We start from the raw sequence: 27744 nt of genomic DNA, 5'->3' as shown, positions 1-27744 counted from the left end.
ATGTTGTAACCGGCTAATAAGGCAGAGCATTCCATGAAAAATGATTTGGCTGCTAATTAGAATACAATGGGAGTAAGATTGTATTATAAGTTTGCTAAGTTTTACATTTTTTTAAATACGTGAGGCAAATAAAACAAGTTGCAGCAAGAGTAGACCAAGAAAAAGTTCAAAGCAACCCACGTTTTGGGGCATCCACATGTTGCAAGGTATCCAAAGAGCAGAACAAACTTTATAAGGGGAGATGCCACTTTCCAAGGCAGCAAAAAATGTAGCAATCCATGTTTTTAGTAAAATGAACAAATTTGCTGCTGAAACAAAGCTCAAGGAAGCATGTAGTCACGTTTTTGAAGCCCATGGCTTCCTCCCGCAACAGTATCACATTTTTCAGAAGTGGGGAGCTCATTTTAAATGACCATGTGCATAAGAAATGACCATTACAATGAAAAGTCTGTAGATTCATAGCAAAAAATGACCAGCAGGATGGAGCTTCACGTTTAGAATAAGAAACTCATGCCAAAGGAGCTGGAACAACTCACACATATGCAACAAAAGAAAACCCATACATTTAGCAATCACAGCAAACATAAAGAGGGAAAACCATTGAGGAACATTATCCCACATTGAGCAGGTGGGGAGTATTTTTAGTCTTTATATACTTTTGCACTCAAACATATAGTGTCAACAAGACAAAGCATTTTGAAAAGGCAAGGGAGTTGCACGTGGGTCCCAATCGGCCAAAAGGAGTAAAGTATATTTTGAAAGAAAATGCATGCCCAAATGATGATGCCAACAAATTGAAGCGGCCGAAAAACTCAAAAATCCTGCAGGTTGATATTGCGCTTGCCGAAAATTCTCCAAAAATTTGGCTAGTGACTTGGCGACTTGCCGAAAAATTTCAAATCTAGGTAAAAGGTAAAATGAGCACGTGGGTCTCACTTGGATATGGAGCATCGAACCAGAAGGTGGCATGTGGAAAATGCTTCTTGATGTGGCACACTTCCCAAGGTGCTAATGTGGTAGAGGGTGACATGTGTCGCGAGGTCGCTATGTCGCTGATGACATGGCAGATGATGACATGTTACAACGACATAGCAACTATGACGTGGCAATGATGACATGGCGATCGGTGACATGGCCATGAGATTGACAAATCTGGTGATGACACATGGCGCCCAGTTGGAGGTGTCTAACAGCTGTGCACAGAAGGAGCGAATCAGAATATGCCATGTGTCAAGGTCGGTCAACCAAGTTTGACTCGGATAGAAAATGGTGGAGAATTTGAGAAATTTCAAATTTAAATATTTTATTATTTCTCCCATTTAAATAATGTTTGAAACTTTAATATAGTTTAAACTATATAAAAGGTTTTAATTTTTGCAAAATAATGTGCAAATCTATGACTGGAAGCCTGATTTTCAGAGGGACGTAACTGGGGCTATTTTAATCCAAAACATGCACTCCAATATACCGTCAGAATCGGGAAGAGCTGATTTTTTATTTTTGGAGTCAGATTATGCACAGGTGTTCATCGGTTCACGTGGTAGGCCAGTTTGTGAAATCCAAGGTATTGGCAACAGAACAAGCATATTTAATCTTTGAGCATCTGAATAAGTTATAGGGCAGTTTTGAAGACCTTTTGGAACCCGAATGTGAAGAAAATTATCCTCAAGCAGTTTTCTTACATTCTAGAAGTTACATTGAACTGGATTTTCACTTTTACGGTGAATTCATTTTAGTATCAAGAATCAATTACATCCTTTCATCATTACATTTTGAGATATTTTATGAGCCAAAATGAAAGGATTTCATTTTTAGTTATAGAGAGAAGGTAGAGAGAAGCTTTTAGTTATCTTGGGAAGGAATTCTGAGGGTACACTTGTCGACTACAAATTCAATCTGAGAATTTCCCTCTTCATACATATTCTTTCTTCTTCTCTGAAACAGGTTGTTGGTTGGTTTTCTAATTCCAGTTCTTGGAGCTCTACTCAGGTTGTGAAAGCCACACACCCAACATTTCTCTTTTGTATTGAGCAACATTCATGTTTTATGCAAATAGTTCTAGTCTGTTAGGTGATTTATGAGTTGTTTTCTATACATTTCATGTATTTGGTTTCAAGGAAAGCAAATAAAGAGCAGCAAAGGTTTTAAGTTCTGTGTGAATCTTGTCTCCTAATTATGGATCTATTATTTCTTCTAATTTGTGATCAAAGAGCATAGATTAGGTTGCATTTTGTTTAGGAATGTATGTGATTAAAATGTCTTGATGGTGGGGCAAAGAACCATGTAATTGCTTGATGTTTGTCACAGGGTTTGCAGATTTCGTGATAGGATGTTTTGAGTATGAGATTCATTCTGTAGTAGATGTCTATTCACAAGGTGAAAGATAGATCAGGGATCTTGATGTAGGGATATGTTTGAGGTTTCTAGGAGATGTATGGTTATGATTTATTTAATTGCCCAATAGATAAGGCATTGATCATAGATAGGATATTTAAGTTCTGTTTCTCATACTTGGGTCTTGCTGATATCAACATATTAAATCATTTTTCCCTTTTATGTTGAAAGCTATTCAAATGTTAACCCGCACTTAGTTTGCCAGTTTCATGAGTTATGTTCTTAGCTATTTCATGCTTGTGATTCTTGGTTAAGTATAGAAGATTTAGGAGTTTTTATCTACTTTACATTAGATTTAGTGTATGCTTTGACAACTGGTACCATATAAAGAATCTATAGGTTCACCCGCCTAGGTTTTGCAGAGCCTGAAGAAGAAGAAGGGTCTAGCCTTATAGTTGGCCCAGGTTCTTGGTGAAGTGTGTCCATTATTGGAGATAGCTGGCCATAGACGCATTCTTGCCTTGCATACTTGGTTGTTTAAACTCTGTTAAATCAGGAGCCAAAAAAATGGAGACTCTGCTGGGGAGTTGCATATAGAAAGAACCAAAATCTCTGCCATGAAACAGATTGGATATAGCAAATCTAGAGCAAGATGTGTTCCTTTTCCTTGCTGAGGTTTCATGTTCCCCAGTTAAGCTTTATTCATGATCAGCAGTAGGTTATAAAATTGGATAAAAATTATGTTCTATGACTGTCATAGGTCTATCTTCAATTAGTTCAGTTTGCAAGTACTGTTGAGAAAGTTCAGAGTCAAGAATTAATTTATAAAGTGTAATTTCTTTTCAAGATAATTATGATCTACAAGTTCTCCTACATTGAAAGTCTGGTTCAGATTTGTCAAGTGACAAATTATGTTTTATTTCTCACATGAGTGAGTGGCGACTCTCAAATCTCTGTACTAGTTGTTCCTAGTTGATTTCATTGTAAAATTTTTGAAGAATTTTCAGTTGTGTGGGCAGATCTGAAACTGTTGGTAGTTTCTTGAAAGGAAGTTTTAAATTCTTGATAAGTTTTAAAGTGCTGCTTGAAATCTGTTGTTATAAAGAAATTGAAATGTAAAAAATCAATCATAGAAGTGGTTATTTTATTCCTCTTGCAAAGAGGTGGCGACTCTACAAAGTTTGATGAGTGGTGTAAAGGAATTCGAGTGTTGCACCTATGCCAAGTCAGCAGATCAAAGTTCAACATCAACACTGGAGGTATTTTGATTTTCATGCTTCTTTTCATGGAAGTCAAGTGTTTAAAAAAGTTGCCTCTATTCAGTGATTTTCAGCACTAGAAAGAAGAGGTAGAAATTTTGTTTTATAATGGAGTCAGATTTGGAGTTAGATCTCAGATCTGAGATTAGTTTACCAAATTCTGACAGTTTAGAAATCGTGAATAATAACATTGCTATGTTGAAGAGACTGATTTACAAAAAGATTGTCAATATTATAAGAACTGAAGTAGGCAGTACTCAAGGTCTAAGTGTCGAACAATGTTATTTAAGGCTTAAGTTAGTAATCAGTAAGATGCCTTTTCATTGTAGACCTGAGGAATCTTCACTGCCTAGTGTTTTCCTTGATGTTCTAGTACCCGATTCAGTCAATTCGCCAACACCTATAAGGTTACAAATAATTTTGCAAATTGAAAAATTCATTGAGGAGATGGAAAGTGGTGATTATAGATTTCATGAAATATCTCCTAATGATAATGAGTGTGCTGAAAGCCAAGGTAGTAATGAATACAATGAGTCTGTAGAGCAAGATAATCTATCTTCTGATTGTGAAGAGGTGGATCCAAATGTTAATGAATCAGGTAATAGCAATCAACATGAAAAAGATGGATATAAAAGAGAAGATAAATAAAGTTAGAGTACAAATGAAGTTGAAGAAAGTTGTAACAACAGTAGATCCAGTGATTGCCATGATACAAAAGCATGTTGTAATAATTCTGATTTTCCATATTGTTACATTAATGATCTTTCTGTTGCAAGTTCTTCATGTTACCCAGATGACAATCATAGCCAAGAGAAGATTTGTGAGGCAATCTTCTTGAGTTCTAATGAAATCTCTATTTCGTTGGCTCGTGAGTTTGAAAAGCATGTAAGTATCTCTAAGGATCTTCATATGTTCTCTCATAATACTTTCTCATTCAATCAAATCAATTTCCCAAAGTTTGATGTGGAAAAAGAGGTAGAATCCGAACAATCTTTTTTAGACTTTGGAGGTGTATATAACAGAACCTCGAATATTTTTGCACATGACGATTTGTTGGATGTAGAGAATGTTGATGAAGGGAAGGTTAATGTTGTTTCAGATTCTTTTTATGTTGATCTTGTTGAACATTGTTTTGATGTTTCATATGGTGAAGTGGAAAACAGTGAGTGTTGTCAATCCGATTATAGATTTTCTTTATATGCTGATAGGTCTTGTGAAGATAAGTTCAAGGTGTATTCTGACTTTTAGTTTGATGAAGAAGATGATAGTCATCAGCATAGTTTCGATCAGTACTTTCAGAATGAGTTTTCAATTTTGGTGACTAATCAGTTGTTTGAATGTGAAGAGGTTTCAGAGAAGGATAAATTTGATTCGATGAGTAACATGGTTTTAAGTAGGCAACGATCAGATTTCACATACTCTTCATTTACGGAGGCACGAGGTGAGTTACAATCTGCTCCATGTAACACGTTAAATGAAGTTGAATATGAGAACTTTGTGTTTCTAGTTGAAAGAATCCATGACGCAGTTAGTAGTGATCATTTTCAGTTTGATATTAGTTGTTATGGTCATGCTGATCCATATTTTCATAGTGGGCAAGATGAAGAAAGTATGTCTGATTTTTATACGCACTATGAAGATGATGATAGTTTTGTTTGGCCTATTGAGCTAATTGCAAATGTTGATACGTTGGGTGAAACAAATAATAATGAGAATTTTAATTTACCTCAGGGAAATGTGAATGAGAATCAGGTTTTTGACAGAGGTAAGGAGTTCTAAAACTTTTTGGTGGTCCGGGGCCATCGCTTGTACATAGTTAGAGTAGATTCCTGTTTTCAATAAAGCTGTTCGAGAAAGTTTTGTTGTTTAGGTTTGTGGTCTGCTTCTTCCAAAGATCTGAAATCTTGCCATACCTGCAAGGGACATGCATCCCCAGACAGAGCCACTGTTAGGACTAAAAATTGTATGGTCAATTTTGAGAACCATTGAAAAAATCAAGCCCTTAAGCTTTTAAATGAGATTGTACTTGGTTGTCAGTCTGAGGCCTAAGAGGTGCTTAATGTTTCTAAAACCTTTCAATTAGTGCGTCTATATGTTCTATGAAGTTAAACTGACATTTTGAACCATTCTGTGAAGTCCCATTTTGAGCTAGTGTCAAAATTTGCAATTCTACCCGAGTATTAAATAGCGATCAAAGGCCCAGTTTGCATCTGAATATCTTTTACCTAGGAGTGTGTCATGGCTAGCCACTTTGGAGATGTTTAGTATGCATAATAAAGAACCTATGTTTCAATTTTCAAGTCATTTTGAATCCATTTGACGAGGTTTTGCATCCCCCAAAGTTGGTCATTTACTGTTCTATGCATTTGACTAGTTGTTCACAATTCTGGGAAGCCGTGTTCGACCAATCATATATTTGACCCAGTTGACCCAAATGAAAAAAATAAATTTTCATTGTGTTTCAGGGGTCAGACACTTCATATGTTTCAATTTTGAGATCATGAGGAATCCATTTGATCAATTTGCAAACATGATTAAAAACCTAATTTCTATTATTTTGTTATGGCTAAGGTATCTTGATTGATCCGTACCCCTGTTCGGCACGTTATAACTTTGATCCTATGATTGGTAAGCCAAAGTGAATTGTACCATTGTGTTGTGTCCTGAAAATCCTTGAAGTATGCCAGTTCTTAAGTCATGACGAATCCTTCTGCATACTTTCACATGTCCGTACATTTGCTAAAAATTACTTTTTGACACATTTCTTAGTTAAAATTTCCAAGTGCCTATTTTCGAAAATTGGCCAAATGTGCCTTGTGATTTTTCATGAGCCCAAAACATGGAATTAGTTTCTCTTCATGGCAAAGAACCTATATCCTAGTTTTCAAAACCCCAAGTGATCAATAACCCAGTTTATAATGCCAAATCCGAGCCCAGTTTATGTTTTTTAACACTGTTTGCCTGCAGGTTAATTGAAGTATGAATGTTCGGCAATTAAAATCTTTTGATCGAGAATTCCTCATGCGCTAAAAATTTGCAGTATGGTAGAGCGTGCATGATTGAACACTCATGCCAATTTTTATGGCTTGGTTAATTGATTGAGTCAGTTTTTAAGGCTAGCTGGTAGGCCTCCAGACACAAATTTACAATTTTCAGATTTGATTAAAAAATTCTCAAATACAGAGAGGGATTCAAATGAAGACAAATTGGGATAAATGGAGACACATCATGAAGGAAATATGAATCAAGGAAGGCAAAACATTCTTGATAAATTTTATTACATTATGAATGATAATAGGCAAATTGATTAAAAAGCTCATGCTAAATTTGAAAAAGGAAAATCAAAGCATACAGAGCTATTCTTCTTCTTATGCTCGAACAACAAGCAGAGTGTTAAGATCTTTTAATCAAGAATTAGATGTTCCATGGATACAAGAGAGCACTAGAGAATGGCTGAAAGTTGACCTTGGGAAATTGTTTAAACAATTGTAAGGGAGATGCCATATGAAAATAAGAAAGCAAATGAAGGAGAATGTTGTAACCGGCTAATAAGGTAGAGCATTCCATGAAAAATGATTTGGCTGCTAATTAGAATACAATGGGAGTAAGATTGTATTATAAGTTTGCTAAGTTTTACATTTTTTTAAATACGCGAGGCAAATAAAACAAGTTGCAGCAAGAGTAGACCAAGAAAAAGTTGAAAGCAACCCACGTTTTGGGGCATCCACATGTTGCAAGGCATCCAAAGAGAAGAACAAAGTTTGTAAGGGGAAATGCCACTTTCCAAGGCAGCAAAAAATGTAGCAATCCACATTTTTAGTAAAATGAACAAATTTTTTGCTGAAACAAAGCTCAAGGAAGCATGTATTCACGTTAGTATCACATTTTTTAGAAGGGGGGAGCTAATTTTAAATGACCATGTGCATAAGAAATGACCATTACAATGAAAAGTCTGTAGATTCATAGCAAAAAATGACCAGCAGGATGGAACTTCACATTTAGAATAAAAAACTCATGCCAAAGGAGCTGGAACAACTCACACATATGCAGCAAAAGAAAACCCATGCATTTAGCAATCACAACAAACATAAAGAGGGAAAACCATTGAGGAACATTATCCCACATTGAGCAGGTGGGGAATATTTTTAGTTTTTATATACTTTTGCACTCAAACATATAGTGTCAACAAGACAAAGCATTTTGAAAAGGCAAGGGAGTTGCACGTGGGTCCCAATCGGCCAGAAGGAGTAAAGTAAATTTTGAAAGAAAATGCATGCCCAAATGATGATGTCAGCAAATTGAAGCAGCCGAAAAACTCTAAAATTCAGCAGGTTGATATGGTGCTTGCCGAAAAATCTCAGAAAATTCGGCTAGCGAGTTGGCGACCTGCCGAAAAATTTCAAATCCAGGTAAAAGGTAAAACGAGCACGTGGGTCCCACTTGGATATGGAGCATCGAACCAGAAGGTGACATGTGAAAAATGCTTCCTGACGTGGTACGCTTCCCAAGGTGCTGATGTGGTAGAGGGTGACACGTGTCGCGAGGTCGCTATGTCGCTGATGACATGGTAGATGCTGACATGTTACAATGACATAACGACTATGACGTGGCAATGATGACATGGCGATCGGTGACATGGCCATGAGATGGACAAATCTGGTGATGACACATGGCACCCACTTGGAGGTGTCTAACAGCTGTGCATGGAAGGAACGAATCAGAATATGCCATGTGTCAAGGTCGATCAACCAAGTTTGACCCGGATAGAAAATGGTGGAGAATTTGAGAAATTTCAAATTTAAAAATTTTATTATTTCTCCCATTTAAATAATGTTTGAAACTTTAATATAGTTTAAACTATATAAAAGGTTTTAATTTTTGCAAAATAATGTGCAAACCTGTGACTTGAAGCCTGATTTTCAGAGCGACATAACTGGGGCTATTTTAATCCAAAATAGGCACTCCAATATACCGTCAAAATCGAGAAGAGCTGAATTTTTTATTTTTGGAGTCAGATTATACACAGGTGTTCATCGGTTCACGTGGTAGGCCAATTTGTGAAATCCAAGGTATTGGCAATAGAACAAGTAGATTTAATCTTTGAACATCTGAATCAGTTATAGGGCAGTTTTGAAGACCTTTTGGAACCCGAATGTGAAGAAAATTATCCTCAAGTAGTTTTCTTACATTCTAGAAGTTACATTGAACTAGATTTTCACTTTTACGATGAATTCATTTTAGTATCAAGAATTAGTTACATCCTTTCATAATTACATTTTGAGATGTTTTATGAGTCAAAATTAAAGGATTTGATTTTCAATTACAGAGAGAATGTAGAGAGAAGCTTTTAGTTATCTTGGGAAGGAATTCTGAGGGTACACTTGTCGACTGCAAATTCAATCTGAGAATTTCCCTCTTCATACATATTCTTTCTTCTTCTCTGAAACAGGTTGTTGGTTGGTTTTCTATTTCTAGTTCTTGGAGCTCTGCTCAGGCTGTGAAAGCCACACACCCATCATTTCTCTTTTGGATTGAGCAACATTCATGTTTTATGCAGATAGTTCTGGTCTGTTAGGTGATTTATGAGTTGTTTTTTGTACATTTCATGTATTTGGTTTCAAGGAAAGCAAATAAAGAGCATCAAAGGTTTTAAGTTCTGTCTAAATCTTTTCTCCTGATTATGGATCTGTTATTTCTTCTAATTTGTGATCAAAGAGCATAGATTAGGTTGCATTTCGTTTAGGAATATATGTGATTAAAATGTCCGGATGGTGGGGTAAAGGTTGATTTTTGTCATAGGGTTTGCAGATTTCGTGATAGGATGTTCTAAGTATGAGATTATTTTTGTAGCAGATGTCTATTCACAAGGTGAAAGATAGATCAGGGATCTTGATGTAGGGATATGTCTGAGGTTTTCAGGAGATGTATGGTTATGATTCATTTAATTTCCCAATAGATAAGGCACTGATCATAGATAGGATATTTAAGTTCTGTTGCTCATACTTGGGTCTTGCTGATATCAACATATTAAATCATTTTTCCCTTTTATGTTGAAAGCTATTCAAATGTTAACCTGCACTTAGCTTGCTAGTTTCATGAGTTATGTTCTTAGCTATTTCATGCTTGTGATTCCTGGTTAAGTTTAGAAGATTTAGGAGTTTTTATTTGCTTTACATTAGATTCAATGTATGCTTTGACAACTGGTACCATATAAAGAATCTATAGGTTCACCCGCCTAGGTTTTGCAGAGCCTGAAGAAAAAGAAGGGTCTAGCCTTATAGTTGGCCTAGGTTCTTGGTGAAGTGTGTCCATTATTGGAGATAGCTGCCCATAGACACATTCTTGCCTTGCATACTTGGTTGTTTAAACTCTGTTAAATTAGGGGCCAACAGATACTTTAGTAAAATTTGAATTGAGAATATTAGGAGATTATCTGATTGAAAAAAAGAAGGGCCCAATACTAGATATTCTACATTTAAGTTTAAATAATTAAATTAGCTTCTTATCTTTTTATTCTTAATGAATAATATGTGAATTAAGTAATTAAATTAGATGAATGTTTTTTTATTGTTAATCAATAAATATAAAATACTTAAAGTAATGTAATATATCCATATTGGAGATAAGTTTCTATAATTCATAAATATAATACCAATTAATTTTTTATCGCTGCATTTAAACTAAAAAATTCCTATTACCAAGCAATATTTTTTATCATTATATTTAAAATTCAAATTGAAATAAATATATTAAAAGAAAATCTAAATTCACTCTCTAGTTTACAACAATTATTTGATAATCTATTTTTCATTTTATTTTCAAAATACAAATTGCTAGAACACAAGACAACAACTCTTTAAATAATTTGAAAAACGCTTTAAACATTCATTTCTTTATAATTTTCTACTTTTTAATATTTTAAAAAATTCTTTACCACTTATCTGAATGTAAGCATCTTCAATTTTAGTACAAAACATAAATTTATATATCATTTCCCACAAAAGGCAAGAACTCTAACTCCTCTAGAACTCTTGTTCTACTGCATATATTGTCAAGTTCATTAAATAATGATTAAGGTAAAATTAATGTTTAATTATTAAATTATTATTTAAATATAATTTAATGTGATGAATTAAATTTTAATTAATTTTAATTATATATATATATATATATATATATATGTATGTATATATATATATATGTACATATATGTATACATATATGTATACATATATGTATATATATATGTATACATATATACACATATATGTACATATATGTATACATATATGTACATATATGTACATATATACATATATGTACATATATATGTACATATATGTATACATATATGTATACATATATGTACATATATGTACATATATGTACATATTTATGTACAAAACATAAATTTATATATCATTTCCCACAAAAGGCAAGAACTCTAACTCCTCTAGAACTCTTGTTCTACTGCATATATTGTCAAGTTCATTAAATAATGATTAAGGTAAAATTAATGTTTAATTATTAAATTATTATTTAAATATAATTTAATGTGATGAATTAAATTTTAATTAATTTTAATTATATATATATATGTATGTATATATATATATATATATATATGTACATATATGTATACATATATGTACATATATGTATGCATATATGTACATATATGTACATATATGTATACATATATGTACATATATGTATGCATATATGTACATATATGCATACATATATGTACATATATGCATACATATATGTACATATATGCATACATATATGTACATATATGTATATATATATGTATACATATATATATGTATACATATATGTACATATATACATATATGTACATATATATGCACATATATGTATAATATATGTACATATATGTATATATATATACATATATGTACATATATGTATACATATATATATATACATATATGTATACATATATGTACATATATGTATACATATATATATAAAGTAAGTGAAAGTTTTATTTATTTATATGTAATTCATAATATATGGATAAGACTATTATCTAAAATAATTTTCATATAAAAATAATTATAAAAAATAAATAGAAAAATAATATAAGAAAAAATAATAGGATAAAACATAAAGTCAAAAGATAAACAAAATATATATAGAACTAAAAAAAACTAATTTAAAAAATAAAATAAAAATCTAAATCGATTTAAAAAGTCAAAATTAAATTTAGATTTTCTAATAGAAAACATAGATTAACTTGCTATTTGAGAAATCATATGTTAAATTTTTAAAAAATAATGAAAAAAATATGAAAAATAACTAAAATGTATAGTTGGATAAAAAAACTTTTTGCTAAGAGGGATCACGAATCACAACTTCCAAACAAGAATTGTTTTTTTTTACGAACAAAGGTGTGAAAAGTTTTTATTAGAGTGTATTAACTAATCATTATTTTATATGATAAAACATAAAGATATAGATTTTAATTAAATTTGAATTAATAAAAATAGAGTTTGATATGACTTCCCAAATTCCAATTAAATATTTGACAAACTTTATATGAACTAATAGACCTTTGATCAAATATTACCATACAACTTGATATGAACTTATTAAATATTGATCAAATATTGTGGCATATAAACATTTAGATTGTAAATTTTGTACAAAATTAATGTGATTATGTAATATAGATATTTGCATTATGAATTTTGTATGGAATTATGTGATTGTGCAAATGACATAAAATTGAATTATATGCAAACTTTTTAAAATAGAAAATAGTAAAGTTGGTGGATTTGTGGATACAATATATTTAGATGTAGAACCAATTGGACAAGAAAGTGCCAGATTATAGATAAAATCAAACAACATTGTTTGGGCCCAAATTTTCTACCTTATGGTACTCCTCTATGTGATCCTAATATCACACCCATTAAAGATTTAAATTTGTGCAATAGAGTGGCTTTTGTAGCCCCCTCTGCCCCAAAAGCTCTATGGCCCTGGGGTTGAGGCATGTGACCTTGGAGAAAAATATCATCTTTAGGAAAACTAATGCCATCTTAATAAATATTTGGAGTCCAAGGACAATCATTTGAATTACAATCTCACCTAATAAATCCTTTAGCAAATCTATATAAACAAGGATATGGATAAAGGATGTATGAGAAAATAGCTATTCATCAATTGGACCTTTAGGAAATGGCCCAAAGCACTAACAATAATGCCATAGTTTCTATTCCACTAAATATATAAGAGAAGACAAAGTAGTATTACCCATAAAAGGGAGACATAACTATACTCCTTTAAAGATTAAAAGTGGAGCATCTAGAGATGAATAGAGAGGATGAGAATTCACTTATAGGTAGGGTACTAATGTTCTAGGTTGCAATTTATAATTATTTTTTATGATCAAAAGTAAGGAACTTATAAAGTTCAAAAGCCATTTTATTTTTTAGTTAATATTTAATCAAAAAGTTTTTTTTTTTAAATTGGTTACCAACAATCTTACTAGGGGATAAGATTGATTTTTCACTCTAAAAATTAGGAAAAATATTTTCTAGAATCCTCCACGAGCCCAGCTGATGCAACTTTAGATTTTTGCAAATTTTGCCTTGTTACTATAAAATCTTCAATGGTCTGCCACTATACATTTTTTATTTCACATGAACAAAATTTCCCTAGCTTTGACATCATTGTGAGAAGGGCTTCACAGATCTATGGTGGATAGTCTATTGATTTATGTGTATAAAAGGGTAATTTTTACCTACGGCTTATGTTGTTTCATTTAACTCTGTGTTAATTCTGGAAGAAAGAAATGATAAAGTTGTTTCCCAGCTACATCAAACATAGTGTTCATGTGGATTGTGTAACATAGATTTTGTTTGAATTCAATCTAATATAGAGTTTTTATTTTTGTTGTTGGTTGGGGACTAGATTTGTAAATTTGACATAAAAACTCTATTTAGATATTGTGCAACATTGAAAATTCTATCAGATATACTTTTCTGTTTTAACTTATAAAATTAATAAAATAACTTTTACATCTAATAGAAAACATAGATTAACTTTCGATTTGACAAATCATATGTTAAATTTTTTAAAAATAATGAGAAAATATGAAAAATAACTGAAATGTATAGTTGGATAAGAAAACTTTTTGCTAAGAGGGCTCACAAATCACAACTTTTAGACAAGAAAAAAATAATTTTGAGCAAAAAAAGGTGTGAAAAGTTTTTATTAGAGTGTATTAACTAATTATTATATTATATGACAAAACATAAAGATATAAATTTTAATTAAATTTAAATTAATAAAGATAGAGTTTGATACGACTTCCAAAATTCTAATAAAATATTTGACAAACTTTATGTAAACTAATAGACCTTTGGTCAAATATTACCATACAGCTTGATATGAACTCATTAAATCTTGATCAAATTCTAGCATATAAACATTTAGATTGTAAATTTTGTATAGAATTAATGTGATTATATAATATAGATATTTGCATTATGAATTTCATATGGAATTAATGTGATTGTGCAAATGACATAAAATTGAATTATATGCAAACTTTTTTAAATAGAGAATAGTAAATTTGGTGGATTTGTAGATACAATATATTTAAATATAGAACCAATTGGACAAGAAAGTGCCAAATTATAGATGATATCAAACAACATTGTTTGGGCCCAAACTTTCCACCTTCTGATGCTCCTCTATGTGATCCTAATATCAAACCCATTAAAGATTTGAATTTGTGCAATAGGGTGGCTTTTGTAGCCTCCTCTGCCCCAAAAGCTCTATGGCCTTGGGGTTGAAGCCTATGACCTTGAAAAAAAAATCATCTTTAGGAAAAGTAATGTCATCTTAATAAATATTTGGAGTCCAAGGAAAATCATTTGAAGTACAATCTCACCTACTAAATCCTTTAACAAATCTGTATCAACAAGGATATGGATAAATGATGTATGAGAAAATAGCTAGTTTTCAATTGGACCTTTAGGAAATGGCACAAAGCACTACCAATAATGTCATAGTTTCTATTCCACTAAATATAGAAGAGAAAACAAAGTAGTATTACCCATAAAAGGGAGACATAACTATACTCGTTTAAAGATTAAAAGTGGAGCATCTAGAGATGAAGAGAGAGGATGAGAATTCACTTATGATCCCGCATGTCAAGAATAGATTCTCAATCTTTAGGAGGGGGAAAAATCCAAATCCACAAGGATAAATTTTCATCTTACCCTTTGCCATAAGACTCCAATTTGGAGAGATCCACTTATGTAGATTTGGAAGTATTGACCATGGAAAGATCAACCTAATAGTATATCCTTCTCTATACAGTCATAAAAAAATTAATGAAATATCTTGTTCATTCCATTCTTCCTACCTAAATTAAAAACTTGACTTCTACATTGATTTTTCTTATGCCTAGACTTATGACAACTAAAGCATTGAACCTCCTATTCCTTGGTGATATTGCACTAAACAACCTAATGACCAAAACCCTTGAATATGAAACAATAATAATTTAAGATAAGAACATTCAAGCATTTGGTTGCTTGAGAAAGTCTTCCTTGTAAATGTTTCATAATTCTTAACATTTCTTGTAACCTCAAACATTTCTTTAGCTTTACTTCATTATCTTTACCTTTCCTCATTAAATCTAAACATTCACCAATAAAACCCAACCCTTCTAATTTGAAATTTTGGCACTTTCTAATCTTTGGATAAAATGTACCAAAGGAAAAGAAGAAGAAGTAAAATATGTTTTTTTTTAGATTTAGGAAGAAACAAAGAGATCTTTTTTAAAAAAATTTGTTGTTTCAATCACAAAATATATAGATCATGAAGAACAAATATTGAAAATTTTAAAATAAATCTTTTTGTTTTTGATTTTTTGAAATTTGATCATAGAATAGCCACATCCTAGAATTTCTATCCAAGATAGTGATGTTTTATAAAACAATTACTTTTGATCTTAACTTTCTTTCCTAATCTAGCTTTTCATTTTCATCTAACTTTTTCTTGATGGTGCATTTCAGGCCTGTATAATTTTGAAAATGTTATTCAATCTATTTTGCCCTAGCTATCTTTCTCCATGTTAGAGCAATTACTATAATTAATGTTGGATTTAATAATTAGACTTATAAAAACACAAGAAATTATTAAATGATGCTACGATTTATTAAAAGAGACGCTAACAATTAGTCTAACAATCCAAAAGATAAAATTTATTCTGCATGGTTGTCGTAGGAGTTAGTTCAGATCATTCCATTGTTTTCCATAGTAAAACCTTTCGCTCTTTGCTTCATAGTAAAGGGAGTATACCAAGGCATCTACTAAATGTGAAGAGAAGGGGAGATATATGTTGGCAGTATTAATTTCTTCTAGCCACCCACTATCAGCAATCCGCACTTCAGCCGTCCACACTAACTACTCGCCTCCCACCATTGTCGATAGCAAAAAATTATCCATCCCAGCTATTCCAACTGCTTGACTTAGCTGCCCATATTAAATTCTATGCAATAATATAATATATTATAATATTAATTATAATAAGTATGGTTTGTATTCCAAAGTGTTGTAGAGCTCTATAAATAGAGGCTTATTGTAATGTATTTAGTAAGGCAGTAAGGCAATATAATAATTTTTCCTTCTTGTGTATTTGTCTTTAATTGTTGCCCTCAAATTGGTATCAGAGCATTAAGAGTTGGGCCTAGGAAGAAAATAAATATTTGTAACTACTGTAGCAGTGAATAGAGTTTCTAATGCTTTGTTGCTTGCAGGTCAAGTAAAGCTGGAGTAAAGTTACTACAAAGGTACTATCAGTTAAATGGTTGAAAGAAGGTATGATTTGAAGTCAAATGGGAAGATATGTGGGGAAAATAAGTTGTTATTTGTTTAAGCACATTTCATTGGCTTAGACTTTCTCAGTATTTTTGCTTTGTAAAGAAAACATTCTAAATTGCAATTGTAACTATGAGCTATGAGTATTAATATGGCTTTAGGGAGTAGTATAGCTCAATCAAAAATTCCAATATTTTTTGGTAAAAATTATGAATTTTGGGCTATAAAAATAAAAACATTGTTTTGTTCTCAAGGCATATGGGATCTTATTGAAAATGGTTTTAATGAACCACAAGATGAGTTTGCATTATCACAAGATGAAAAATATAAAATACAAGATAATAGTAAAAAGGATGCTAAAGCATTGTTTCTAATTCATCAATCTTTAGATGAACCAATTTTTCCTAAGGTTTCTATAACTAAAAAGTCTAAAATTGCATGGGATATTTTAGATATAGCATATCAAGGGACATCAAAAGTTAAGATTGCTAAATTGCAAACTTTAAGGTGTGATTTTAAAAATTTGTGTATGAAGGATTCAAACATAGTTGATTAGTTTATAAATCAAATAATGAATGTGGTTAATTAGATTAGATCATATGGTGATGATTTAATAGATCAAAAAGTTGTTGAAAAGATACTTCATAGTTTTCCTAGAAAATTTGATGTCATTGTTGTTGTCATTAAAGAATCTAAGGATTTGACAATACTCTCTGTTGATGAGTTAATGGGGTCACTTTTATCTCATGAATCTAGAATGAATAGAAAGGATAGTTCTTCTTTGGAGAATGCTTTTAGATCACAAGTATCTTTTGGTAGAGGAAGAGGAAGATCAAACTACAGAGGTAGAGGAAGAGATAGAAGCATAGATGGACATGGAAGTCCAAATCAAGAAGAAATAAAAAATCAATCCATTTAGAGTTGGAACAGAGGACATGGTAGAAGTTCATTTCAACACCAATCATCAAGGTTTGGTAAATCTTAAATCCTATGCCATTATTGTAAGATATTTAGTCATTTTTCAGGTGAATGTAGAAAGAAACAAGAGGATATTGAAAAAAATGGTGCTAATTACTTAGATGTATCTAATAACAATTCAGGAAGTTTATTCATAACTTGTAATGTTGCTCAAGAAAGTTCTAGTGATATATGGTTCTTAGACAGTGGATGTAGTAACCATATGAGTGGAAATAAAGATTTATTTGATAGCTTGGATGATTTTGTAAAATCTGAAGTAAAGCTAGGAAATGACAGTAAAGTCTCTGTAATGGAGAAAAGGTGTTATAAATGTCTTGACAAAAAATGGAGGAAATAGATATATTCATGATGTTTATTTTGTACCTAGATTAAAACACAATCTCATGAGTGTTGGTCAACTAGTACAAAAAGGTTAAAAAGTTACTTTTGATAATGATGTTTGCACAATCTTGAATAGAAGTCCTGGTGGTGGGTTAATTACAAGGGTCAACATGACACAAAATTTGAATGTTCCCGCTTCATATTCATTGCATTCAAGGAGGAAAAAAAGTTAGTTTCAAGACAATATTCTCAAAGAAATCATAGCTATGGCATTTGATGTATGGTCATCTTCATTTTGATGCTTTGAGCTTGTTACAAAAGAAAAATATGGTGAGATGATTGCCTCAAATAGTGCAACCACCAAGTTCATGTGAAAGTTGTATATTGGCAAAACAACATAGAGAAAGCTTCCCAGTAGGAGGTTCATATAGAGCAAGAGAACCATTGGAATTAGTTCACACTAATATATGTGGACCTATGCAAAATCCATCATTAGGAGAAAATATATATTTCCCAACATTTATTGATGATTTTAGCAAGAAGATTTGGATATACTTTCTCAAACAAAAGAGTGAAAATTTTGAAAAATTCAAGGAGTTTAAAACTTTTGTTGAAAAACAAAGTGGTCTCTACATCATGTTATTACAATCTGATAGAGGTGGTGAATTCAATTCTAACGAGTTTCTAGAATTTTGCAGATTTCATGGAATTAAGAAGCAATTTACCACAAGGTACAGACCGCAAAAAAATGGTGTAGTAGAGAGGAATAACAAAACCATAATGGAAATGGAAAGGAGTATTTTTAAGGCTAAAAATTTATCCAATGAGTTTTGGGTAGAAGCAGTAGCATGTGTTGTATGCATCTTGAACAAGAGTCCTACAAAGAGTGTTAAGAACACAATTTCACAAGAAGCATGGAATGGTATGAAAAATAATGTATCCCATTTTAGAGTTTTTGGATGTGTTTCTTATTAATTGGTTCCATTAGAGTTGAGAAAGAAATTGGATGATAAAAGTAAAAAATTCATCTTTATTGGTTATAGTGAAGAATCAAAGGCTTATCGATTATATAACCCTATTTCAAAGAAATCGATCATTAGCAGGGATGTTAAATTTGAAGAAGAAGATTCATGGGATGGAAATTCTAATAAATGAGTCACAAGTGAAGTACCAATATTTCCAAGTGAAGATGAATCAAAAGGAGAAGGTACTCAAATGCCACCTAGTACTCCACCAATGAAATTTGTGCAAGGAGCCTCACCTCCACGTTCAAATGTAAGTAATGAATTAGATGCTATATTCTTAAAACTAAGGTACAAAGGTAATAAAACAAGAAGATTAAAAGAGATATATGATTAGGAAGAAGAGAATGTAGACATATGCTCAAGTTTTGCTTTATTTTTTTGTGATCCATTGTATTTTGATAAGCAATTAAAGAAGATAAATGGATCAAGGAAATCAATGAAGAAATGGACTGTATTACAAGAAATAAAACATGGGAAAGAATGTATAGGAGTCAAATGGGTCTACAAATCTAAATTTGATGCAAAAGGTGAAATTGTTAAGCATAAGGCAAGGCTATTTGCTAAAGGTTCTTCACAACAATATGGAGCTGATTATAATGAATCATTTTCTCCAATTGCTAGACTTGACACAGTTTGAACTATTGTAGCAATAGCTACACAAAATGATTGGAAAGTGTATCAAATGGATGTAATGTCAGATTTTGTGTGTAGCTAATGATAATCAATTCATAAAGATGGAAAGTGGTAAAAAGGAAGAATATATTTTAGTTATGAAAATTATGAAAAAAATATCATTTGAATAATATAAATCAAGTTTTCTTGTTTAGAATAGATTGAAAATAATAAAAGAGGGAGATTGTTGAGAACATACAAGTATGATCAATATGTTTCAATCATTGTTTTGTCACTGATGTCAAACCTATTATTTTCTAGTAAGACAACTGCTTATGTGATTAAAGTACTATGTACTATCAATTATTTGATTGATGAAGAGGATTTGATCAAAAGATGTAACAATAGCACCTAGAAAAAAGGTGAAGTTATGATTATGTAAAGAAGTACAAGAATTAGTTAAGAGAGTGATAACATGATGTATTGATAATCTAATTAAGTTTACAAAGGCTAGTTACACTAAACAAGTTTAGAAGAGTAAGTTACACAAAGTTTGTTTGCCAAGCTTAATGGAGTGGATAGTAGGTGCCAAGAAGCTGAGCAAAAAATCAGTTGGAGCCAAGTAAAAGTTCATTCTAGAGTATGCCAAGAAAAACAAAGGATGCTAAGTAAATTTTAGTTTATGTTGAGCACTAGTAAACTTTAGTTCATGACAAGTGATTTTACAAAGGACATTGAGCAATGCAGTATGTGCCGAGCATCAGAAGCCAGATAATGCAAAGTGGCTATATTATTCAAAAGATTGTGAATTTGATGGATCTAAGCTGACTAATTTGTTTTCTTGGAATTTCTAAACTAGTTGGAAGATAAGGTTGATGAGCTGGTAGTAAGGGGAACCATTTTTAGGCAAATTCAAAGAGGATTCAAGTAGAAGTTTCTAGAAGAGATATGGAATGTAAGATAAATTCATTGTATCCTACCTAATTAATCCTAACCCTAATTTAGATGATGGAGAATGAGTGGCAAAAGATCTTAATTTCCTATTTATAGGAATGGCTAGTCAGAAGAAAAGGTGGTTAAGTGCAAGAACTTAATGAAGACAAGGAGTCAAGGTTTTTTGCTTCATCAAGTGACCTAAGAGAAGAGATTGCATTGGCATGTTGAGCAAGAAGGCTTAAGGATATGAATGTTTGAAGGGTGAAAAAGTTGTCAGAGCTAAAAAGTAAGAATGCCAAGCAGAACTAAGGACTAAAATAATGATCTATAATTTGCAAATGAAGTTGTAAGTTGTTATCAGATCAAGCCTTACTATTACTCTCTAACAATTGTATTAGTTTTTGAAATCTAATTGATAATATCATTATTAGAAAAGGGAGATTGTTGACAAAGAATATTTTCAATCATTGTTTTGTCGCTAATGTCAAACCTACTATTTGCTAGAATGATAATTGCTTATAAGATCCAAGTACAATCACTTAGTTGATTGATGAAGATGATTTAATCAATAAGATGTAACAAAAGCATCTAAGGGAAAGGTTAAGTTATGATTTTGTAATGAAGTACAAGGATCAATGAAGACAATGGTAAAATGATGTATTGATAATACACTTGAAGATACAGAGGTTGGCTATACTTAGAAACTCTAGAAGAATAAGTTTTAACAAGTCTGTCTACAAAGCTTGACTAAATTCATTAGTGGGTGTTGAGCAAGTTAGTTCAAGTCGAGTAGATTATCAGTAAGTGCCAAGAAAATGCAAAATCTAGTGTGTGCTGAGTGAAAAAATAGGTGCCAAGAAAGTTTAGGTGATGAGCTAGACAAAATGTAATAGGTGCCGAGGAACTCAGTATGTTCTAAACATCAGTAACACTTAGTTGATTCTGATTGAATCCACAGTAGGTGCCAAGTAACACAATATGTACCAAGTATTAGAAAGTCAATAGTGTTGAGTTGCTGCATTATTTAAAAGGTCAAAGATTCACCAGATCTAAGCTAATAAGTTTGTTACCTTGAATTTTTTGAACCAGATGGAAGATAAGGATGTTGAGCTAGTGGTACAGAATTCTAGGTTAACTATTTTTAGGGGAATACAGGTGGATTCCACATGATGTTTCTAGAAGAAACAAGATGACAAGAAGATACATCGTATCTTACCTAATCAATTCAAACCCAAAATATGAGTGGAAAGATTTGAGCAGGAAAAGTATTCCAAACTCCTACTTAAGGAGCTATAGGTCATGAAGCAAAAGAGTTTGGCTAGAGAGAGTGTGTGGTGTCAAGGAGAAGGCATTGAGAGGGAAGAAAAAAGTATAGAGACTCTACTTCGATAAGAGACCATAGTGGTGATTGCATTGGCACAATGAGAATGGAGACTCAAGGAGATAAAGCTTGAAAGGAGGACAAGCTGTCAGAGTTGTAGAGACTAAAAGCTAGGAAAATTTGTGAGCTAAATTGAAATCTAAAATCTGCAAGTTATGTTGTGAGTTAAATCAGATCAAAAGCCCTTATTGTTACTCTCTTGCAATTGTATCAGTTAGGAAAACATCCTATGGACTTAGGTTGGTCTAGCAACCATTGAGAAATTCTTTAATAGGGTGACATTCCAAGTGAATTTTCTAAAGTCCTTTAACTAGGCACACTCCTAACAGGGTGTTTGAAATCCCTTAATCGAGTCACATTTAACAGTGCATTTTGTAGCCTTTAACAAGGTAGGCCTTTCACAGGACATCATTTTAGAAGAGTGAGAAACAAGGTAGCATGTTATTGGTGGTTTTTCTCACATTAGGTTTCTATGTAAATCATTGTGCTATGTGTTGATTTTCTCATGTCTTATTTGCACATGTTGATTTATCAGTAACTTGCTAAGAAGAATGTTTAGCTTGGCTGCATGGTTAGTTTGAATGGGCTCGCTATACTATATGAAAATTTTTATTAGGAAATTTGGACCTTGAATAACCGATTCACCCCCCCACCCCCCCCATCTCAGTTCATCTCAAGCATTTCTAACAATTGGTATCATAAGCATCTGCTAATTTAGTTTAAAGGTACTAGAAGTAGGAAATGTCAAGATGTCTAAGAGAGAAGTTCCCAAGCTCAACAAAGATAACTTTGCTACATGAATAAGTTTAATGAAGCTACACCTTGGATCTATAGGTGATCATGCACAAAATTCAATCATAGTAGAACATGTTGATCTAGCTGGTGTCCCTAATATAAAAGATATGAAGAAAAAGAAGGAGCACAATCAGGCAATGTTGGAGATTGCCTCTACTATCAGCTATGCTGAATTTAATGACATCAAGTGATGTACCTCTTCATTGAAGATGTGGGAAGCCTTGACAAATATTTATGGAGGAGATCAGAATGTCCAAAGGGAAAAAAGAGAAAGCCTAAGAGGAAAGTTTGATGACATGAGAATGGAGGAAGGTGAGAACATTGCTCAATATGCCTCTAGAATAAAGGAAGTAGTAAGTGCAATAAAAAGTGCAACTAGTCATTTAGATGATGAAACAGTTATTAGCAAAGTCTTAAGAGCCTTACTCCCCATCTATGCTATTAGAGTATCAATGATCCAAGAGTTGAGATGCATTCCAGGAAACAAACTAACTCTTGAAGGTATAGTTGGAAGACTTATTGTATTTGAGTTATCCAACTTTGATGACTATAGACCTAAGAATCTTGAATCAGCCTCTAAGGCCAAGCTATTGTTGAAAGACACTGTAGAGGTGAAACCAAAGAAGAAGAAAAGAAAGATAAAATATGCATCTACTGATAGCAACACAGATGAAGAAGATGTGGAACAGTTGGAAGCATTGCTAGCTAGAAGATTTCAAAGAGGCAAAGGAAAATTCAAAGGTAAGCTACCTATTATTTGTTTTAATTTCAATGAAGTAGGACATATTTCTACAAGGTGTACACATAAGAAGAACTACAAAGAAGGCAACAAGTATAAGAATAGAAGAGAAGATGATAGTAGAGACTACATTGTTGAGGAAGAGAATTCTGATGAAAATGATGATGAGGTGGTCTATGTAGCTATGAAGGATGAGTCAGATGAAGATGAGGCAACAACACTGGTAACTTGTGTAAATGAGAATGACAGGTGGATCATAGATAGTGGATGTTTACATCACATGATAGGAGACAAAAGTAAGTTTGTTACCTTTACTCAGTATGATGGAAATAGTGTTAGATTTGGAAATGATGCTCCATTTCTAATCAAAGGAAAAGGTTCCATTAAGATTACAGAGAAAATTTCACATGATAATGCATATTATGTTGAAGGATTGAACTACAATCTGCTGGGTGTGTCATAGTTAGGCAATGTAGGATTCACCGTAGAATTTGGAAACAAAACTGCCAAAATCTATGACATTGATGGAAATATGATAGGAAAAGGAGACCAAAATAGGAATAATCTATTTTACCTAGATATGGAGGATGCTACCTATTTTATTTTAATATTTGATGATGTGTGGCTATGGCACAAAAGGCTATGTCATGTCAAAGTTGACAATTTGATTAGCATCAACAATATGAAGAAAGTCAGAGGTTGGCCTAAATTGAAGAAGCTTGACAATACAATGTGCAAACAGTATCAGCTAGGAAAGATGACCAAGTCAAGTTTCAAAAGCAAATCCTATACTTCCAAAGAAGTACTAGAGTTAGTCCATAATGACTTATGTGGTCCAATAGAAGTGCAAAGTTACAAAGGAGACAAATATATAATGTTGTTTGTTGATGACTACTCTAGAATGATGACTGTCATGTTCTTAAAGGAAAAATTTGATGCAATTCAAATGTTTAAGTGGTATTTGGCCAGGATTGAGAAAGAAACAGGAAAGAGTCTAAAGTGCCTAAGATTAGACAGAGGAGGAGAGTTCACATCAAGAGAATTTGAGATGTTCTGTAATGACAAAGGAATTAAGAGACAAACATCAGCACCTAGAACTTCCCCACATAATGGAATTGCAGAGAGGAGGAATAGATCAGTGATGGACTATGCTAGAACATTAATGATGGAGAAGAATGTTACTCTAAAGAACTAGAGAGAAGCTATAAGTACAACTGTCTACACCTTGAAATGAGTACAAGTCAAGAAAGGTACAAATGCAACACCTTTTGAATTATGGTATGGTCACTCACCCAATGTAAAAAATTTCAAAGTGTTTGGTTGTAAGTGCTATATTCTTAAAGATTCTAAAAATGGCAAGTTTGATGCAAAGAGTGATGAAGGTATATTCTTTGGATACTCCACTAGAAGTAAAGCATATAAATGTTTAAACACTAACACTAACAAAATTGTGGAGAGTGCAAATGTAAACTTTGATGAGCATATAGAAGTTCAAGATGATGAACCCATCAAGAAACTAGAAGAGTATAGATGTTTTGTATACTTCTATGAAGAAATACCTATAGAAGAAGAAGCTACCAATCAAGTTGGGAATCAACAACAAGTTTCAGTATCTACCAAGTCACCACCAATGAATGTCGAGTTGCATTCAAAAGCCAAGTTGTAGAATGAAGAAAATGTATATTCTGATTATAAAATTATAATAGATAAAAGAGATGCTGAGCTACTTGAAAGAGATGTGCACAATGAATCTAATGCTGAAAGACCAAACATGGAAATAAGGATAGAACCAAGGCTATCTAAGTATGTGAGAAGACATCACCCTGCTGAACAAATTATTGGTGACAAGGAAGCTAGACCAATGACAAGGAACAAACTAAGAAATGAATCATGTCTTATAAGAAAGATTGAACCCAAAATAGTGAGAGATGCACTAAAAGATGATGATTGGTGGAAAGCTATGGAAGAAGAGATAGAGCAAATAGAGAAGAACAAAACTTAGACTTTAGTTCCAAGACCAGTTGATAAGAATGTGATTGGTACCAAGTGGGTATTCAGGAATAAGCTAGATGAGAATGGTGAGATCACAAGAAATAAGGCTAGACTAGTCTATAAAGGTTATGCACAAGGAGAAGGACTAGACTATGGGGAAACATTTGCCCCTGTTTCAAGGATGGAAGAAGTAAGAACTCTACTTGCATATGTGTTAGTAACCGATATGGTCATAATTTTAAAACTTGTAATTCATGTTTTTGAACCACTTTGAACCTTAGTTCAAAGTAGTTCAAAGTGGTTTGATTGTTCAATTGACTCATCCTGGAGGTTCAAAACAAGTGAAGTTCAAATTCTGGGCTAAAAATGCAGATTCAGAGACAGGTTTCAGATTCAATGTCTTCAATGTCTATGATCCGGTGCAGAGGTGTAAAGACCATTTAATTCAAGATCAAATGACTTCACAAAGAGCTTCAAAGATTCAAGTTTGCAAAATCCAATTCCAAGTTCCAATTTCAGGACTGGTTTTCAAAGTTCAACACAGAAGTTCACGGTGGCTCATTGGTTCCACTCACAGATTCAGGTCTTGGCTGAAATTGTCAAGTTCAATATTTTGGTATAGAAATTCAGCGGTTTGAAGTTCTAAAGATTGAAATGTGCAAGGGAGGCTTAGAATCTTGGTTCAATAATTAAGGCTCTAGGATTTTATTTTTTGATTCATCTTGTTTCGGCAATTCAGAGTTCAATTCCCAATTCTTTATTTCAGAGGAGTTTTTCAAATTAGGTTCAAAGTGACTTCATGAATCTCTTCCAGACTCTTTAAAGAGTTAAATAAATGTTTGGGAAAGCTAAATAAGGTAACTTGGGTACAAATGCAAGCTGTTACTTGATTCAAGGGAATCCAAATTATAGATTGAAAAGGAGTTAATGAAGCATTTGACTTTTTAGTCACTAGCATGATGATATGTGAACTATCTAACAAGATAAGATTTAGAGTGTCTACAAAGATACCAAAAATTCTTAAAAGGCCATTGAAACAAAAAAGGAGTTTCATTGTTATTCAAAAAGATAGAATTCAAAATGGCGCGACAGGTAATTGCTGTTGCCAAATCCTCAGATCTGACGTTAGTGGTCCTTGATGCTTCTAAAGTGAGAATCATCGACAAATGCTGACAAGGGAGTTAGAATCAGTGGGATCACATTTAAAAAATAGACTACCTTAGATAATTTTGAAAGGAAGAAAATTGATGACTCTTCCTCCAATGTCATCAATTCTCGTGGATGAAAAAATTTGTTATCAAATCCCGCATGAGTACAAGGTCCATAATGCTGAGGTTCTATTCAGAGAAGATATTATCATTGATGATCTTATTAATGAATAAGGAGATACCAAAAATCAGTGAACATGGGCAGTATGGAGCCGTGGGCCTCATGGTAGTTTGAGGAAATCACCTCAACAAAAGGTGACACATTATGTTAAAGTTGGGAAAGATGTTTCTGATAGCAAACATGAAGGATCACGTATTAAGCGGTGCAAATCCACATAGATCATGCATGTGCGAAAGATGACAAGGAAAGGGTTTCAATGATTCACAATCTCTCAATGAAGTCACGAAAGTTAGATACCAAGACCCATTTTTAAGGTTTAGAAACCATAAGTAGCTCACAAGCTCAGGCTAATTTGTTAGAGGATAATATAATCTTCTAGATAGAGAATGACTGGCTCGAGTGTTTAAAGAACCAGAAAAGTACTCAAATCGAGTACTAGGATAACCACGAGACTATTACAATGAAGGATGGCCCATTATGCCTTTTTGGAAGTTGTAATGGTTGTCAATGGGTAGGAACGTACCCGCAGTTCCTTATGGCATCATCGGTCATTTCCTAGTCATGATTAAATAAGGAACAAAAACCTTCTCTATCCAAGTTTGATTATTGAAATGTATTGATCTTGCCTAATTTTGTGATCTTCTATTAGAGAGTAAGAAAATGAACGTCTAAGGTGGGTATATAAATTGGGTCATTGGAAGATATATTAGAGGACCTTTTAACACTGCTCCAACATAATAACGTGCTTCACTTTGCCCTCAAGGTTTTGGTTTGTCTATGTCACGTGGTTGCATATCGGGTGAAGATAATGGAAGCAGTTGGAGTCATTTCTCTTCTGATCTGATTGATGGCAGGTTCAAAGAAAGGTGTGATTGAAGCATCAGTGGCTATCTTGGAAGCCCAAGTAGTTTTTATGCTCAACTTACAGATAGGTGGCATCATCCCATAAGTTGAACACACAAAAAGATGTGAAGAAAGTCATGGGATGTTTGGCAAGGTGTGTGTATGAATTTTTTGGCATAATGCCCAAAACCTGAAAAAGAAGACACAAGAAAAAATAAGGTAATTGCAAACAACGTAAATTGATGGCAAAATGTACATGTGTCTACCACTCAACCTCAAGCCATGCCTCATCCCCTGTCAGCAAAAGGATGAAGGAAACAAAAGGATTCTGATTGC

The 27744-nt window shown here is 32.7% G+C and overlaps 1 pseudogene; it reads left to right on the top strand.

Annotated features, from left to right (window-relative positions):
• The window catches only part of LOC149545696 (disease resistance protein L6-like), a 93281-nt pseudogene extending 65767 nt beyond the window's left edge, over window positions 1-27514 (top strand).
• The last annotated feature ends 230 nt before the right edge of the window (window positions 27515-27744 follow it).

Source organism: Cupressus sempervirens, chromosome 7 (assembly GCF_028749045.1).
Source record: "Cupressus sempervirens isolate cs-2001-9-10 chromosome 7, ASM2874904v1, whole genome shotgun sequence".
NCBI lineage: Eukaryota > Viridiplantae > Streptophyta > Pinopsida > Cupressales > Cupressaceae > Cupressus > Cupressus sempervirens.
Note: the sequence above shows the minus strand (reverse complement) of the source record. Positions and strands in the feature narration are given on the sequence as shown.